The sequence below is a fragment of the Balaenoptera physalus genome, assembly GCF_965194825.1.
Source record: "Balaenoptera physalus genome assembly, chromosome: 2".
Classification (NCBI taxonomy): domain Eukaryota; kingdom Metazoa; phylum Chordata; class Mammalia; order Artiodactyla; family Balaenopteridae; genus Balaenoptera; species Balaenoptera physalus.
The window spans coordinates 22911306-22928637 of record NC_138883.1 but is presented as its reverse complement, the minus strand read 5'-3'; the positions used below and the strand labels follow the sequence as shown (position 1 = coordinate 22928637).

Sequence of the window (17332 nt, the reverse complement as noted above, 5' to 3'; positions counted from 1 at the left end):
CATTATTACCTCCGTTTATATTTTAAGTGACTATTTCAGTTGACTTCATAAAAAGAGAGAAAACTCAGTGCAAAGATAGAAATATCAAGCGGTACTCGGTTTTGAGAATCCAAATGAAAGTGGGCCTGAAAGGTCAGCTATGAATTTTTCTGGTAGAATGGCATATCATACTCCATTTCAAGGGTGGCTCGTTATAGATTTACCTCAGGGTCTCATAATCAATTTTACATGCTTGTGCTGAGTGGCCATGCCTGTTCATGCACAGTGCTTCACGTGGGTACCCAGTAGGTGCCAGGCTTTACCTCCAGCTTCAACACAGCGTTAATTCCTCAGCTATCGTGGAACCCACTTCCTTGGTTCTTTTCTCCTCTTTATTCCACTTGACAGCTGATCCCTTCCTTTCCCTGAAGCTGACATAGTCCCACTATGCAAACATTACCACTTTTACACCCAAACCTTACTGCTTTTACACCCAGCACCTAGATCCTGGTTTCTAATACCATTCACCAATGAAAAAACAAAAACTGGGGCAGATTCTAGGTCTGGGACAGGGGGTACACAAGATGAGCCTGGAGCATCTTGAAGTGCCAGAAAGTAAGGAAGTACTCAAAGAAAAAAAATTTTTTTTAAAGGATGAAACCTGTCAAAGAAACAAAGGAACCAACCTGAAAGAGCTCTGGTGGCCAAATCTGGGACAATTTGAGCAACAAAATAAAAAACATAGAATTGGATTATAAGACAAAGTATAAAATAAATGTACACGGGTCCATATTGATATAAATAAATGATCAAATACATGTAGGAGAAGAGACAAATGTTTCATATAGAAAATTACACATAATTTATGTATATCCTCACCCTCTTGTTATGGACTAAATATTTGTATCCCCCCCAAATTCATATGTTGAAATCTTAGCCCCCAGTGAGATGGTAATAGGAGGTGGGGCTTTTGGGAGGTGATTAATTGGAGCCTTCATGTGTGTGATAGTGCCCTTATAAAAGAGATTCCAGAGAGCTCTCCCTGCTCTCTGCCATGTGAGGATACAATAGGAAAATAGCTGTCTATGAACCAGGAATTGAGCTCTCACTAGACACCTTATCTGCCAGCACCTTGATCTGGTGCTGGACTTTCCAGCCTCCAGAACTGAGAGAAATAAATTTCTGTTGTTTGTAAGCCACTCAGTCTGTGGTATTATGTTACAGCAGCCCAAACAGACTAGGACACCCTTCCCAAAAGTAGAGATTAATCTCCCCCACACACTGCTCTGGATGTGAGCTGGATTTATGACTTATTTCCAAAGAATAGAGTATGGAAAGATAAACTTAGAGTGGAGAAACCTGGCAAATTCTAATTTAAGCAAGTGATCAAGATCACTATTCCTGGTGTTAAGTCATATTGATACCATGTACTCCTCCACATATGTGTCATAAGAAAGGGGTATTCCCTCTGATATTGTCCCCCAAGCACACAACTCCAATCTAATCATAAGACAAATATCAGACAAACCTAAACCGAGGAACATTTTATAAAATACCTGAACAATTTTCTCCAAAACTGACAAGGTCATGAAAAACACGGAAAGAATGAGACAGTCACAGATCAGAGAAAACTAAAGAGATGTGACAACTAAACGCAAAGTGTATCCTGGATTGGATCCTGGTACAGAGAAAGGACAACAGTGGAAAAAAAGTTGTAAAATCTGAATAAAGTCTAAAGTTTATTTAATGGTAATATCAGTGTTAATTTCTTAGTTTTGGGTCTTGGTCCAAAGGCTGTGTCAGATGCTGACATTAGGGGAAACTGAGTAAAAGATATACAGGATTTCTCTGTATTATCTCTGCAACTTTTCTGTAAATCTAAGATCACTCTAAACTAAAAAGATTATCTTTAAAAGTTAAAAAGCAAAAATAATTCCTGTTTTTTAACATTTTGTTCATCTATGACTTTAGTTTACTACTATAGAGACCTCCTTTAGGAAAACATAGTGAAAGGTAGACAAATGAAGAAAATCACTAAAATGAAGACAGCAATAACTTTTGAGGATGGAAGCATGCTCACCTCTATATATTGAGATGTAACTCACATGCCATAAAATGACACTTTTAAAGTCTACAATTGATTGGGTTTTAGTATATTCACAAAGTTGTGCAACTATCACTACTATCCAATTCCAGAATATCCCTTTAAAGTCACAAAGATTTACACCTGTTTTTTTCCAAGACTTTTGTAATTGTAGCTCTTACAATTAGGTCTCTGATCCATTTTGAGTGCATTTTTGTATATGGTGTGAGGTAGGGGTCCTCTACAATACAGTTTTTTTATTTTAATTTTTTAAGTTAATTTTTATTGGAGTATAGTTGCTTTACAATGTTGTGTTAGTTTCTGCTGTACAGCAAAGTGAGTCAGTTATACGTGTACATATATTCCCTCTTTTTTAGATTTCTTTCCCCTTTAGGTCACCACAGAGCACTGAGTAGAGTTCCCTGTGCTGTACAGTAGGTTCTCATTAGTTATCTATTTTATACATAGTGGTGTATATATGTCAATCTCAGTCTCCCAATTCATCCCAACCTTGGTATCCATAAGTTTGTTCTCTACATCTGTTTCTCTATTTCTGCTTTGCAAGTAAGTTCATCTGTACCATTCTTCTAGATTTCACATATAAGTGATATTATATGATATTTGTTTTTCTCTCTCTGACTTACTTCACTCTGTATGACAGTCTCTAGGTCCATCCACATCTCTACAAATGGCACTGTTTCATTCCTTTTTATGGCTGAGTAATATTCCATTGTATTTATGTACCATATCTTCTTTATTCATTCCTCTGTTGATGGACATTTAGGTTGCTTCCATATCCTGGATATTGTAAATAGTGCTTCAATGAACATTGGGGTGCATGTATCTTTTTGAATTATGGATTCCTCCAGGTATATGTTTGTTTGTCTATGTGGTATCACAAACAATCATTTGTCTTAGAACCAAAATGCCAAAGCTGAAATGTCAGGTCCAGCAGTTACCAGTGTTAAGGTGTTTTCCTTTCTTAGGTTTCCATTTTCTCACCAGCATTGTGAGGGAATTGAACATCCTCTGTGGAACCTGTTTCAATTTTACTTGGGATTTTTTAACCACCAAAATTTCTATTAATTGCAGAGTACATATGGGTTCATTATACTAGTGTCTGACTTTTTTTAATATATTAGAAAAAATTTAATGGGAGAAACCAATACTCAGAATTGCCAATATTTTAGACTGCCAAGTAAAGACATATTTTAAAAAGACTACCATCTATTATAATTATAATTTTATAAAAGAATGGTTTACACCAAATAGTAGGGGGAATACCATCTTTATATAAAGGAAGTTTTTTTAATTTGGGAAAAAAATAGCATCATAAAAAACTCATTGCCCTGTCCTTACATGTTTCACTTAGCCATGGACCAGAACTGATCCCTAGTCTCGTATTCGGGAAGCACTGAATCAGATTACAGTTCTGAGGAATTAGAACCATATAGGCTCAGGCATATGATTCAGTTGATTTTTGATAAATACAAAGAACAATAGCATGAGTGGGAGGAACTAGATGTTCTCAGGTAGAATCCTGTTGATGCCAAGCTTTCAATAAACCAGAGAGTGCTGGGCTGAAGAGCAATAAGCTTCAGTTTTATTCACACTATAGTAAAACTTTCATGAAGCTCTCATGACTACAGATTAAATCAAAATAACTGTGAGGCAGGGGGAGTGCGAGAAGGGAACTCTCATCCTTTTTTGGGGGGTTTTATTAGTTTTATTATGGAAATTATGCATGGGCTTGTAACCGAAAGTGGGGTACGGCTGCTCACCGCTCAAAAGCCAATAAAGAGGCCAGGTTGGTAGAAAGGAAAGTTTGCTTTATTCTGGAGGGCGGATGCCTGTCCAAAGGCTGACTCCCCCCCACCCCCGACAATCAGGGAGCAAGAGCTTTTATAGACAGAGGGAGGGGCTACATACAGAAACAATACAGTCAGCTCTGACAGTCATCTTGAAATTGGTCATCGGTGGTCTGATCAGCGTCATCTCCATTATTTTAGGTACAGTTAATCTTCACTTCTAGGGTCGGTTTGTTTCCATTTCCTTGAGGCCAGTTCTCAGAATTGTGGCAGCCTATGTCATGGCTACAGCCTGGTCATCATGTAGTTAACTTCTTCCACCTGCTGAGGGTTTCAGTATCTATAAGACAGCTCACAGGATACGGCTCAGAATATTATCTATAGCCCTTAAGGAGGAACTAAAAGTTCTTGACTATGCTTAATGACTAAGCTATCATTATTTGGTCTCCTTTGACTGTTTTCCTTTGTTTCTGCATTTTCTCACCTCTCTGATTAAACATATTCTTTGGCTAAAGTTTTTCCACAGACAAAAGGCAGGCTGAGGACATGGTGTGGGGGGCAAGGACCACAGGGCCCTGCTCTGTTTCAGGTTCAGATGCATTGTAGTAAGTTTTAATTCCATGTCATTAATTGAACATTAATAAAAATTCTAGTAATATACAAGAGTAAAATCCAGCAGTAGAGATCATTCATTTATAAAATCCAATGTACTAGAACTCTTTGTGTTATAGAAACCACGGTAATGTGACAGTGTTGATTTATGAATGTTTTGAGGAAACAGAATAATAATTTTCAAAACAAAAAATAAAAAAAGAAATTGGATTTTTCTCTTCTTGTCTTTGGCCTCCTAATGATCTCTAGACCAATAGCAAGTTAAAGTCTCCACTGGCTCAATGAATTTTAAACCCTTTTTTCCAAGCAAGATAATGGGAAGGTTCACAAATTCTGCAAAAGTAAAGTTGAACATGATAGATAGATTGATAGATAGATAGATAGATAGATAGATCACTTGAACTCAAGATTGAAATGGACATTAAACCCGTACAACTTTGAACCTGTCCTAAATGTCTTTATATCACTAGCATTTAGTATGTTATATATTTCCTAGGTAATTCTCTGAACTTTCATATTATCCCTTCCATCACATCTTTTTGGGATATCAAGTCTTATAATCTTTACTCAGGAATTCTGAACTTATAAAATACTTATTCTTGAATGAATAGTGTAATATTGCAAAATGAATCAGTTGTAATGTATACATTTTATAGCTGAGAATTCTGTATTATTGAAAATGTCAATGAGCTGCTTTTCTCAACTTCCTCCCTTTTCCTACCCCTGTGCACAACTTCCAGCCAGCTCTCCTTTGAGTTGAGATCACTTTCAATTCATTATTCAGCAAATATTTATTGGGTACCTACCAAGTGCTAGGCATTATTTGTGTTCTATGGATACAGCAGTGAAAAACAATAACAAAACATGGAAAAGGCCCCTGCACAGATGGAGCTAGCACTCAGGGGGACAAGACAGACAATAAACAAAGGAATAAGATAAATGTAAGTATATACTATGAAATGTGTGAGTCATGTAATGTGCTATGTGGGAATTAAGAAGAGGCTGATATGATAGAAAGTAACTGAAAGAGAGGTGTGACTCTCAAACGGGTGGTCAAAGAAAGCCTCTTTGAGGAAAAGGCATTTAAGCCAACAGTTGATCGTCAAGAAAGAGCTAATTAAAGATCTGGGGAAGGCAGAGGGACCTGCAAGTGCAAAGACCTTGAGGCTGGAAGGAGTTCAGCATGCTCAAGGAAGAGAGGGAAAGCCAGAGTGTCTGAGAGAGTGGAAGAAGCTGAGGTCAGAGGATTGTCAGGGCCAGGGCATGCAGGAACTCATCCAACATGGTAAACAGTTTGCAATGGGAAGACATGGGAGGGTTTTAAGTCCAGAGAAGAGAATTAATCCATCTTTAGGGGAATATAAGGAATTTTATTTCAGTAACTCATACAACTCATCACTAATTTAGCCTTCTAGTTAGCCCTACTATGACCTTATGTCCTATATTTGGTTCATGAGCTTTTCTCTTATACCTTGATACAGGTTCATATCTTGTACCTTTACAGATAGTTTGTCTCTGTGTAACTTGATATTCCAAAAAGGTAGTGGAGAGGATAATATGAAAGTTCAGAGAATCACCCAGAAAATATTTAACTGCTCCTAAATGCTCAAGACATAAAGAAATTTAGGATAGGCTCAAAGTTGTACTGGTTTAATGCCCATTCCATTCTTCAGTGCGAAGTGATATATAAAGCAGAAAATGTTCAACCTAACTTCTGCAGAATTTATGAATCTTACCATCATCTTGCTTGGAAAAAAGGTCTAAAATATATTGGGTTAGTGAAGACTCTAATTTGCTATTGGTTTAGAAATCATTAGGAGGCCAAAGAAAGAAAGATATGACTCTCAGATCCTCCAGGCAATACTTTTAAATATGGGAGTTCTCCCTTAATTTTTCTAGCCCATTGAAGGCTGGAGTCATACTGACTAAATCCCCATCATTCAGCTGGTGCCCCATAACTCTTGCCAAGATCCTACTTTGCTGGACCACTTTAACACTGATTGGCAGCTTAACTGTCAAGTGCTATAAATAGTACGTTCCCTTGCTTGGCTGGGCATCTTCCACATCTGTTTAGAATAGTTCTAAAATACCAGCTCCCCACCTGCCCACCCATCCACCTGAGAGGTTGGGGTTTAGAGGTGAATTAATTTTGCTGCTGGTCGGGCTGTCTCTTGAGCTCAAAATGTCCTTCTCGAATATAACCCATGCCTACAGACACAGGCAGAAACCCAGATGAGATTACCAATCAAAACTCAATAATCCCTTAAATAAGCTCAATTACTGATGCTTTCCCAAAGTTTACAACATTCTGCCTTGGAAATTTGGCATTATCTAAGTGAATGGGTATTAGAACTTTCCACTCTTTTGACACCGAAGTAATGGCTATATTGTAATTATCCCATTGGATTAAATTCAAACATTTGAACATGCAAAAACAGGATTTTATTCAATAAATTTTATAGTATTCAAAAGAGAAGTTATTCCTAAATTGTGGGTGCCAAGAACAAATATCAAAGAAATAATTCAATAGCAGTGGCCTTATCAATTGAAGATGGGGTTTTTGAGGTCAGGGTTGAGGTATTTTGGCAGCAAATGGCATGCACATGGGTCCACAGATCACAACCTCCCTGACCATGCCAGAGTCACTCTGGATAGAATAGTACAAGGGTGGGGGATGGGGACAGGTATCTAATCATGGCTCTAGAATGAAATAAATCAGCTTCATCTCATCACTATTGTGTCTTTTTGTAAAAAAAAAAAAAAAAAAAAAAAAAAATTTACTCATCTTCTGACAGACAGTAATATGGGAAACTTCTCCAGAATCCAAATGTTTGTTAGAAAATTTGTCTCTCGATTACCCTCCCCATCCACTCTCCCCTCCCCATTCATAGTTTTGCTGAAGCAGCAACAAGCAGCGTCCCTTAACCCATAGTGAGGCAACAAGAGTGGCACTGCCACAGAGAGAACAGACAGAAACCAGAAGGCTAACTGGACGAGTGTCTGTCAAAGTGTGACCACTTCAGAATCATGTTTATGAAATGGTTCCCAAGTGCCATCTGAGACCAACTGAGTCAATCAGAATTCTGAAGATGGGAACAGGATGGCTATATTTTTGGGAGATGGGCTTCAGGAAGTTAACCTTGCTGACTCTAATATATTAAAGTCTGAAAAGTATTAATAGCAAAGACAGAAGGGAGCCCCAGGGGTGAAGCTGGTATTGGTAGAAAGTAACTGACTTTGGCAGAGAGAAAAGATTCAGGAAGCTTGAACTGAGCGTAAATAATAATAGCATATGTTATCTTCTTGGGTCATGAAAAGGGGTCTTTGCTCACACATACTTCAGAGCCTGAAGGAATAAAGCAAAAATTGGTAGAAGACAACATCCTTAACTTAGAGCAAGGATCCTTACGGTCAAAGTCACTAGAGGAGGCGTGGTCTGCGAGAGGTCATTACGGGGTATAAGGAAAGAAGTAAGGGAAAGAGGGATAATCTAATAGAAGTAAGATGGATTGCCTTTGTGGCCATAAAGCAAATAGCTAAGGAGTGGATGTCTGTTGCGCTTTTTGTGACACCAATGCAAAAAGCCACACAGAAAGAATTCTTCAAGAAAACAGCAAGCATAAAAAAGATACTCTGCTCAGGGTGAGGCAAAATCCAGGTAGAATGACTTTGCTCAGAGTAGCCATACTGACTAAAATTAAGAACCTCTTTTGTTCTGAAAGCAGAAACAAAGCAGCACATGTTTCTACAATGATGTTGTCTATCATACAGACAAGGTGAAACTATATGAGGAGTTTAATTTCTCAGTGTGTATTAATAATTAACCTACTCATTAGGTTTATTAGATAGGATTAGTCTCTAATTGGAGCAGAGCAACCACAAGGCAAATTATCAAAATAACAGATGGAAATTTCTTTCTTGACTTTAAAAGATAAAGCTTGGCAGCTCCAGATATTTATATGTCTAGTATGAGAAAAGAATGGAGAAGTTTTGGTCTTGAAGAACTGCAAAGTGTAACTACTTTGAGATATTCAAGGAAAGATTGGATACTCTGAGTACTGAAGTAGGGTTTGATACAGATGCTGGCAAGAAAGAATATTTTTTAAATACATATTTTATCTGGTGGGGGATGTTGATAATGAGGGAGACTATGCACGTGTGGGCTCAGGGGCATATGAGAAGTTTCTGCACCTTCCTATCAATTTTGCTATGAACCCAAAACTGTTTTGAAAAAAATAGATCTTAAAAAAAAATAGATATGTTTCTATGTATTGACATAACAAGTCCTCTACCTAGCACGTGAGGCCACCAAATTGCTGGTCACTACTGATGCCATAGTGGTAAGAAGACCACAACAGTGTATGGGTATAGGAATACATTTATGTAAATTAACTTTTAAAAACTATATTTGACATGGCTTCAGTCTCTTGAAGTCTTCCAGACTTAATAAATAAATAAAGGTATCTTTCAAAAATCCACCCTTGAAATTTAAACTAGGATATTGAGGAAGAACAAAGTTTGCCAAATACAAAAATAAGTGATATTAAAGATGATTGCATCTATTATTTTTTCTTACCTTTTCCTGCCATCCCAAATATTACCGAATACTTTTCAAGCATTATGAACTATGGCCCAGCTCTTTTTAGATTCTGGGATATCTTCGCTGATTTATGCCCTACAATATTACAGGTTTTAAAAAATCAAAATAACTCTTTGAAAAATGCCTGGCTCCATTGATTTTGTGGAGAGGCTCTTGCTTGGCTAAATTTAATTTAAATGTAGTTCTTTGTTATTGCTTCAAGAGGATGACAGTCATTTCTAACAAGCACAAATTATTCAGAGCATGACCCTAAATGCTGTATTTCAAATAGCAAAAGAAAACAAGCTATCCTCTAACCTACTTCGCATTGCAGGAAGAGAAGCTGTGTGAAAAGAGCTGCAAAAGGACAACCTGACCCAGAGAGATTCGCCCTCACCGGGGCCCTCCTCCCAGCTTTAGTGGGTCTCTGGATGGGCCAGTTGCACAAATACAAGAAGATCAGGCCAGCATCCTGGAAGGGGGAGGGGGCTTGGTATCACCCTCCTTGGATTGCTGTTTGCCAAGTTCTAGTTAACCCAGTTACAGTAAAGCCATTGTGGACTCTTTAGTGGAGCAAGCCTCAAATCTACATGGCATTCACGATTTTTGATGGCCATGGCCACAGCCAGTAACTGCAATTTAGTGGCTTACACATTATCATGAAAGGGGGCGGGCAAAGGCTCAAGAGCAGTGGATTTTACAGCAATAGGAAATAGGGCACATTTTGTGCAGTCGCCAACTCCTTTGCATTTCTGAGGATGAAATGCCCCCTAGATCAAAGTGACAAAGTGGTTAGGATATTCACGGGACAGAAGACAAAAGGAGTTCATTCACTGCCAAAAAACAGCCTTCTGTTAAGTATTTAGAAGTTTAATAACAGTACTTACATGAGAAGCAGAATGCAGGAGGGTAACTTGAAAGTGTGCAGTTTAACAGAATCTGGTCGCTCTTCACGAAGCAGGCAGTCCTCATTCACGCATTCACTCAGCACACAGATACTGGGCACCTGCTACACGGGGCCTGCATCAGGTATTATAAAGAGTATAGGAATGCATAACAAAAGCCTCTGCCTTTAAGGAGCTTGCAGGCCTATATAATAGTATATAATACATATTTATACAAAATAAAATAAATATGCACAAGTCGAGGTGTCAGACCACCTATACAGTACTTGCAAAAGAGAGGGACAGGGACGGAAGGTGATTTTGCAATCTTAGCCCCACCCCCTCCTCAAGAGAATACAAGGATTGTGGTCAAAGAGGAAAGGAGAGAGAGAGACAATTACTTTGGAGGATCTGTTGGTACTTTGTGCATTTCCCTCTCCACATGCCCCTACCCTGCCAGCGGAGCATGGTACTCCCTCCTTACTTCAAGTCAAATGAAAGACGTTTCAAGAGAACTACTTGGGGAGCTTGGCCTGTATCCCTTTAGAGTTTTGGAGGTACAGGGTCTGATGCAAGCCCAATACTCAAAAAAATCTCTAGGCAAGAAGCTGACTAAATGTGCCTATAGTGTGATTTGAAAGCTGTATTGAGCGCAAACTGTTCTTCCACTGATGGCAGAATCAAGGACACATACAAGTTTCCCAAGTACTACATATGGTCCGCAGCACATGAGAAAGAGCTGTCCTAGAGTTATTTAAGGTCCTTTACAAAAGAGGCTACGTAGAGAGACAATGGGTTTAAAGAATGGAGGAGGATTCGGGGAGCGGAAAATAAAGATGACTTCCGTCTGCAACTGATGGAGATGAGCACACCTCATTTAGTACTTGTAGTACATTAAGGTAGAAAGTCTAAATTACATGAAGATCATTATAGACAAAGTGTTATAGGGAAAATGTTTTTAAGTCAGCTAAGACTTGTTATACACTACTAACGTGTCACTGAATAAAGGCTGGATCTAAGAAGGTTATACCTATTGACCCAACTAGTCAAATAAAAAGTGAAATTTTAAATTGTTATCCAGATATTTAGCTTGCAAGACTTCAAGGTTTTAGAAACTTACAGAGTTTGGAAGTTTGGGAGACTATAATTTTTATCTACGTGTCTAACGTATGAAGATATGACATGAATAAAAAATGCAGATTCAGACTTGATCCAAGTGTATTTGGTCCTTTAGCATAAAAATCCCTTAGAGTGATGCCTTTTAAGGGTGAATCATATAGGGAGTTATAGAGGGTTTGCATCCCCTTTCCTGAAGGAGCTGAGATGGAGTAGAAGTAGGAAAGGCAAAGCCAGCTTCTCTAGTGTTAGCCCTACTCCTTAGAATGGGGAGGTTAGGACATTCGGAGAGCAAAGGACAAACCCTGCCTCCTTACCCCCAGCTTCTCTCCTTCTTTACCCCATTGGAAAGTTCCCCTCCCCACTGCCTTGCTTCTCAACCCCCTTGACTGCTTAGCCAAACAGGCCATGGTTCTAGTAGCCCTCTCAAGGCTGAGACCATGGTTTGCCTCTGTCCATAGACAGCTCACGTATAATCCAGAGGTCACGAGGTCTGTACCTCTCTGTTCTAAGGCTCAGAGAAATTAAGTGGCCCACACACCACAGCATACTGGTTGGTGGCAGTGACAGAAGGAGAATCCTGATCTTCTGCTTCTCTAATAGGGCTCTTTTCTACACTACCTTAAATGGAACGTGCAGGAAGGAGTACGGGTCACATGTAGATATACACACACCCACAAAACAGGTAAACACTGTCCTGTCCCATCCCACATTGTAGTTAGGGGTCGCAGTTTCAAGCAATTTTATTTGCAGCAACCAAAAAAAAAGTACTTTGGAAACTTCAGAGAAATTTATAGGACCACTTCATATGCTATGAAATTGTACCGTGTGTCATGAATCAAAAAACCGATTAAATAAACTGGGAACGTCATGAAAGTTCCATTAGTGCTCATGTTATCTCTGCCTAGAAAAATCACTAGATTAAGTAAATTCTGGGAAAAAAAAAAAACATTTTCATAATCTCCAGTCACCACAATTCTTAGTATATAAACATATGAATCTTTCGTGGTTGCTGTCCAGTCTAGACTGATGTTTCAGGCAAAGGGCCACGGCGTTGTCTGCAGAGCCTGCAGGAGACTTAATTTAGCTCTCTGCAGGGTTCCCATTCCTATGATGGCGCATGGGTCCACGATTTCTAGGAACCATTCCTAGATAAGAGTCAAGATCAAGACTGGCTGAGTCCTCTCACCCTGCAGTTTTCCAGCCTCACACCAGTGCGGCAGCCCTTCACAGAGAGCCCTTGCTGTAAAAGCAAAAGGCTGAACGAACAGAACCGACTGCTAAGAGAATCTCCTACACTTGGGGGCGCATTCCTTTATTTCATCAAGGAGATAAAACCAAATAGCTCAAACACAACATCACAATCTCCCCCTGCCAACTCTTCTTTCAATGGCAAAAAAGCAATTTTTTCCATAACATGAATAATTAAAAAAATATGTACTAATGAGATTTACGCAATATTGGAAAAAAAGGATTAAGACTAGATAATTACACTTTTAGGAGATTTACAGATTTCAACCAGTTAAGCCCCAGGGTATGATTATCTCATTCATCCTGTGCACTCAGAATAAATATAGAATAGGCTGGGTATGACCAGTGAACACCACTTTTTGCCAAAAACTTGTAAAGAACAAGCTGTGGATTCAGAAGGGTATGTAACAAGTGTTACCTAAGTGGATTTCATGCTTATGAAAGGCAAGCAGCACCTGGCAGAGCCAGCTCTCCACGTTCGGAGCCATTCACATATCTGCCACGTTGCCAGGCTCCCAAACAAACCACTTTGTCTCAGCCCCATCCTGGGCCTCCACTTCTCCAAGTACTTCAGGTTCTCCGTGTGCCATGCTGAAAATACCGACCGACCTCGCCCTCAGGCCTTCTCTGTGGCTTGTTCCTTCAGCGGTCCCTGGAAATGAATTTATTCTCATCCACTCTTACTCCTGGAAGTCACAGGAGCAGTGCGAGCCCTGGTGGCCCCTAAAAGTTTAAACCTACTATTTTGGCTTCCATTAGATCCTACTCTAAAAGAGTTCTCGTGAAGAGGGAGAGCTAGGAAGGGCAGAGGCGCTCTGCTTGAGAGAAATACTCATTAAACAAAAAAGACTGAAAAAAGAAGTAGCAACTGGTCAGAACTGGTAGCACTCCTTCATCAATAATGACTAACACTGAATGATCCCCTATATGTGCCAGGCACTCTTCTAAGAGCTTTACTTATGTCGAGTCATCTAATTTTTCTCAACAATGTCATGAGATAAATGTTCCTAAAATCCTCATTTGCAGAGGAGACAATACACGTACAGAGAAGTACAGTCAATTGTTCAAGATTAGAATGTTGGAGCCAGACAGTCTACTCAATAATCACAATAAAATTAATTGAACACTCAATTGGTTCCATTACTGTTTGTTATATGCCAGACATTGTGCTATATGAGTTATATGTATTATCTCATGAAATCTCTACAAGACCCCATGAAGTAGGTACTCTCATGATGATCATTTATTTGTACATTGTCCTTATTTTACATCTGAAGTTTAGAAATGTGAAACGAGGGAGCCAGGACCCAAACTAAGGTTAGAGTAAAGAAAGCCTTGGGTTTTTTTCCTCCTCACTATTGCCTCTACAAAGTTATACCTAGCTAGTCCCTAGAGAGGGTGGGTGGGATGCTTCAGAAGACATGGAGTGCCCTATTATCAGAGATGGACAAGGAGGGGTGAGACATTTACTCAGATGGGGTGGCCTTCTTAAGTCACTTCCATATTTCCACATCTTAGGGATATATCCTTACGTTCATTCACGTTTTTTCCATGTCTTGTGTTCTTTTCCTACCATGTTTCTAATTGTTCACCTTGTGGCTGCAAACTGCCTTTTCTTTTTCATTTTTGTTTTCTCGCAATATCTGGGTGCCATGTTCAATAATTCTTGCTGCTGCAGCAGCAGCTAAGAAATTCAGGATTACGGAAGACCCTGAAAAACAAGTCTGAATTGTCTTCTTACGAAACAGACATTTCCTTGCTGTGCGTTTTCTGCCCAGAGCAAGGATCGCATTGCTCAGACTTGTAATGGACTGGGTGCTCCTAAGACAGCAACACCACCACCACGCCCATGCGTTACCTCAGGGGTGTCTGTTTGCTTTTCCTTCAGATTTGGATCTATAGGATGATGTTAGGTCCTTGTACACTTGGAACTTTGTGATCAGTCACCAATTAAGGAGAAAATTGTTCCACAGTGATGGCAAGTCACTAGGTTCTGAATCCATTATTGTAATGGAGTCAGTTTCCCCAAAAGGGAGGACATCAAAACGAGTATAATAATGATCATGATTAATGTCCATTAAGCACTTAACTGCGTGCCCCTCACTGAGCACTTTACATTTATTGTCTCGTTTAATCCTCACATGCAAAAGAAAACTGAAATAAGTACTGAGATCCATCACAGTTTACCAGTAAGGAAACTGAGACTTTGGAATATTAAAAAACTATCCCGGGGTCACACAGCTGTGGGAAATGGAAATAGTATTTTAGAACAACCACTGCCCTTCGAGAAGCCTCACCACCATCCAACACGGCTTCCCACCATCGTAGTATAATAATCGATTAACTCAGCATCACAAAGCTGCACCAACACAAGAGCACTGTGGATGCCGCTTATTGGAACTCTTATGAGAGCCTTCAGTGTGGGAGCAATTTCTCACTTGAGCTAAGTTCCTGCCACACAGATTGCTAGTCCAAAATGGCCTCGACGCAATCAGACACTCACTGCGTAGGATCTTACTGTTCTTCCAAATGCCATCAAATCCATCTACTGTGGATTTAAATGCACAGAACATGGCTTAAAGCCCATCTTTCATAGGAGCTTCCTCTCTCCTTATATGCTTATGTCCCATCATCCTCAGAACTATAATTTGCAGAGCTGGAGACAGGATCTTATATATACTACAAGGGCCTCATTTTAGAATGTACTGATTGTTATTGTTGTTATTATTTGTGGGAGGGGGTTCCATTTTGCTTTATGCCATTGAGGCTTATCCTTTTAGGGGACTTATCTTCAGAAACATGGCAAAATAATTTTTAAAAATTTTGGTCTGGGCTTCCCTGGTGGCACAGTGGTTGAGAATCTGCCTGCTAATGCAGGGGACACGGGTTCGAGCCCTGGTCTGGGAAGATCCCACATGCCGCGGAGCAACTGGGCCCGTGAGCCACAACTGCTGAGCCTGCGCGTCTGGAGCCTGTGCTCCGCAACAGGAGAGGCCGCGATAGTGAGAGGCCCGCGCACCGCGATGAAGAGTGGCCCCCGCTTGCCGCAACTAGAGGAAGCCCTCGCACAGAAACGAAGACCCAACACAGCCAAAAATAAATTAATTAATTTAAAAAAAAAATTAAAAAAAAAATTTTGGTCGCTTGTTTTTTACAAAATAGTTTTAGGGTCTACCTTGTGGCACTAATACCCTAAAACCATGGAAGTAAAGGAAATGTTAAAATATTATACACAAAAGGACAATAACCAACTAGATGGAGGTGTAAACTAAATACATAAAACATTAAGGCTACGGCGATAGCGCCAGCAAACTAAAGATACAGGGAATCTAGACTCTAGATGGGCTCGAAATGACGATTTTATGGAATTTTTATCTTAAAACTCCCTTAGAAATGAGCTATGCCGTTACCCCCACTACCAAGTGAGAAAAAATGAGGCCTATTGTGCTGGGGAGACTGGTTAAGGATCACAAAGGTAGTCAGGACCAGAAGCAGGGCCACATTTTGTGACTCTTTGTCAGGCTTGTCACTTATACCACTTACGATTTTTTGTTTCCTATTTTGTTTTATCCCTGACCTTCTTTTCTCACTTCCTTCATGAAATGATATTTTTCATTAAAGAGCATTCTGGCCCATTTGGCAAGAAATCCACATTCAAGTTCCACCCCTGCCACTAACGTACTGTGGGACAAACTGCCATGGTGCTGGCCCCTTGCTGTAACTTTGCTCAGCGGCCTCTCTCTCTCTCTGGTTCGTCCCAAAACGAGGGCAATGACTGCACTGCTGATGGACGAACCCTAGACCATAGGCTGCATCAACAGGGACAACTGACTCGCTGTGAATTTGACAATTTGGGAAGCCCTTGTATCTCAGCCAGTTCCTTTTTTAAACACCTGGAAGCTACAAGTGATGTAACATGTTCACTTGATAACAAGCCAGAGACAAGGTTAAATATTGGTCTTTCTCATGGACATTCAGCCAGAAGTCAAACATTACCTTCCCCCTTTACTACGGTGAAGTAAAATATTTGTGCCTGATGGTTTCAGTGTATTTCATCACCCTAGATTTGATTTTTCCTTTTTTTTTTTGCATAGGAACGCTTCTGTCAGAACAGATCAGTGCGGTTCATCAACTGATGCCAGGGTCCTCAATAGCCAATACCAGAGACTGCCCTAGATGCTTCTCTTGCTTCTTCACACCACTGGGAGAGCAGAGGGGACTGCTTCACAAGTGACAGTGAGGAGGAGAGGGGTTTTTGAACTTTTTGCCGACATCAGAAATCTTCTCATACTGTCTCAGGCAGTGTCCCTAACTACCACTGGAGATGGCACAGAGAGGAGTGCCAGCTGGCAACCCACCTGCTGGCTGGCACTCTGCCACAGGTTCAACTAGTTAAATCGAAGTTAATTGCCAAGCCAAGATTATCCTGACCCTGCACTGGAAAAAAGGTCGAAACCCTGCCACTGAAAGGAGGTGGCAGGGAGCATGGAGAGGTGCTTCTGGGTGCAATGATTCTGGCTGAGCAGACGCATCTTTGGCTCACTAGCTGTATCCTACTGGATCATGTTATGGTTTAATTGAGTCCACCAAAAAAGTCGTATATTAAAGTCCTAACCCCAGTATCTCAGAAAGTGATCTTATTTAGAAACAGGGATGTTACAGATGTCACTAGTTCAGATGAGGTCATACTGGAGTAGGATGGGCCCCAATCCAATGTAACTGGTATCCCTATAAGAAGACGCAGATACACAGGGCGAACACCATGCGAACATGAAGACAGAGATCAAGGTGATGCCTCTACAAGTCAAGGAATGCCAAAGATTGTCAGGCACCACCAGAAACTAGGAGAGAGGCATGGAAGAGATTTCTCCCTCCTAGCCCTCTGAAGGAACCAACCGTGTGGACACCTTGATCTCAAACTTCTAGACTCCAGATAATAAATTTCTGTTGTTTAAGTCGCCCAGTTTGCAGTACTTTGTTATGGCAACCCTCAAAAAACTAGCACAAAGTTCTGAGAAAC

General features: G+C 40.1%; 1 long non-coding RNA gene across 1 annotated transcript in view; it reads right to left on the bottom strand.

Annotated features, from left to right (window-relative positions):
• The window catches only part of LOC309655793, an 83214-nt gene that overhangs the window by 54413 nt on the left and 11469 nt on the right, over positions 1-17332 (bottom strand). The window lies entirely within an intron of this gene.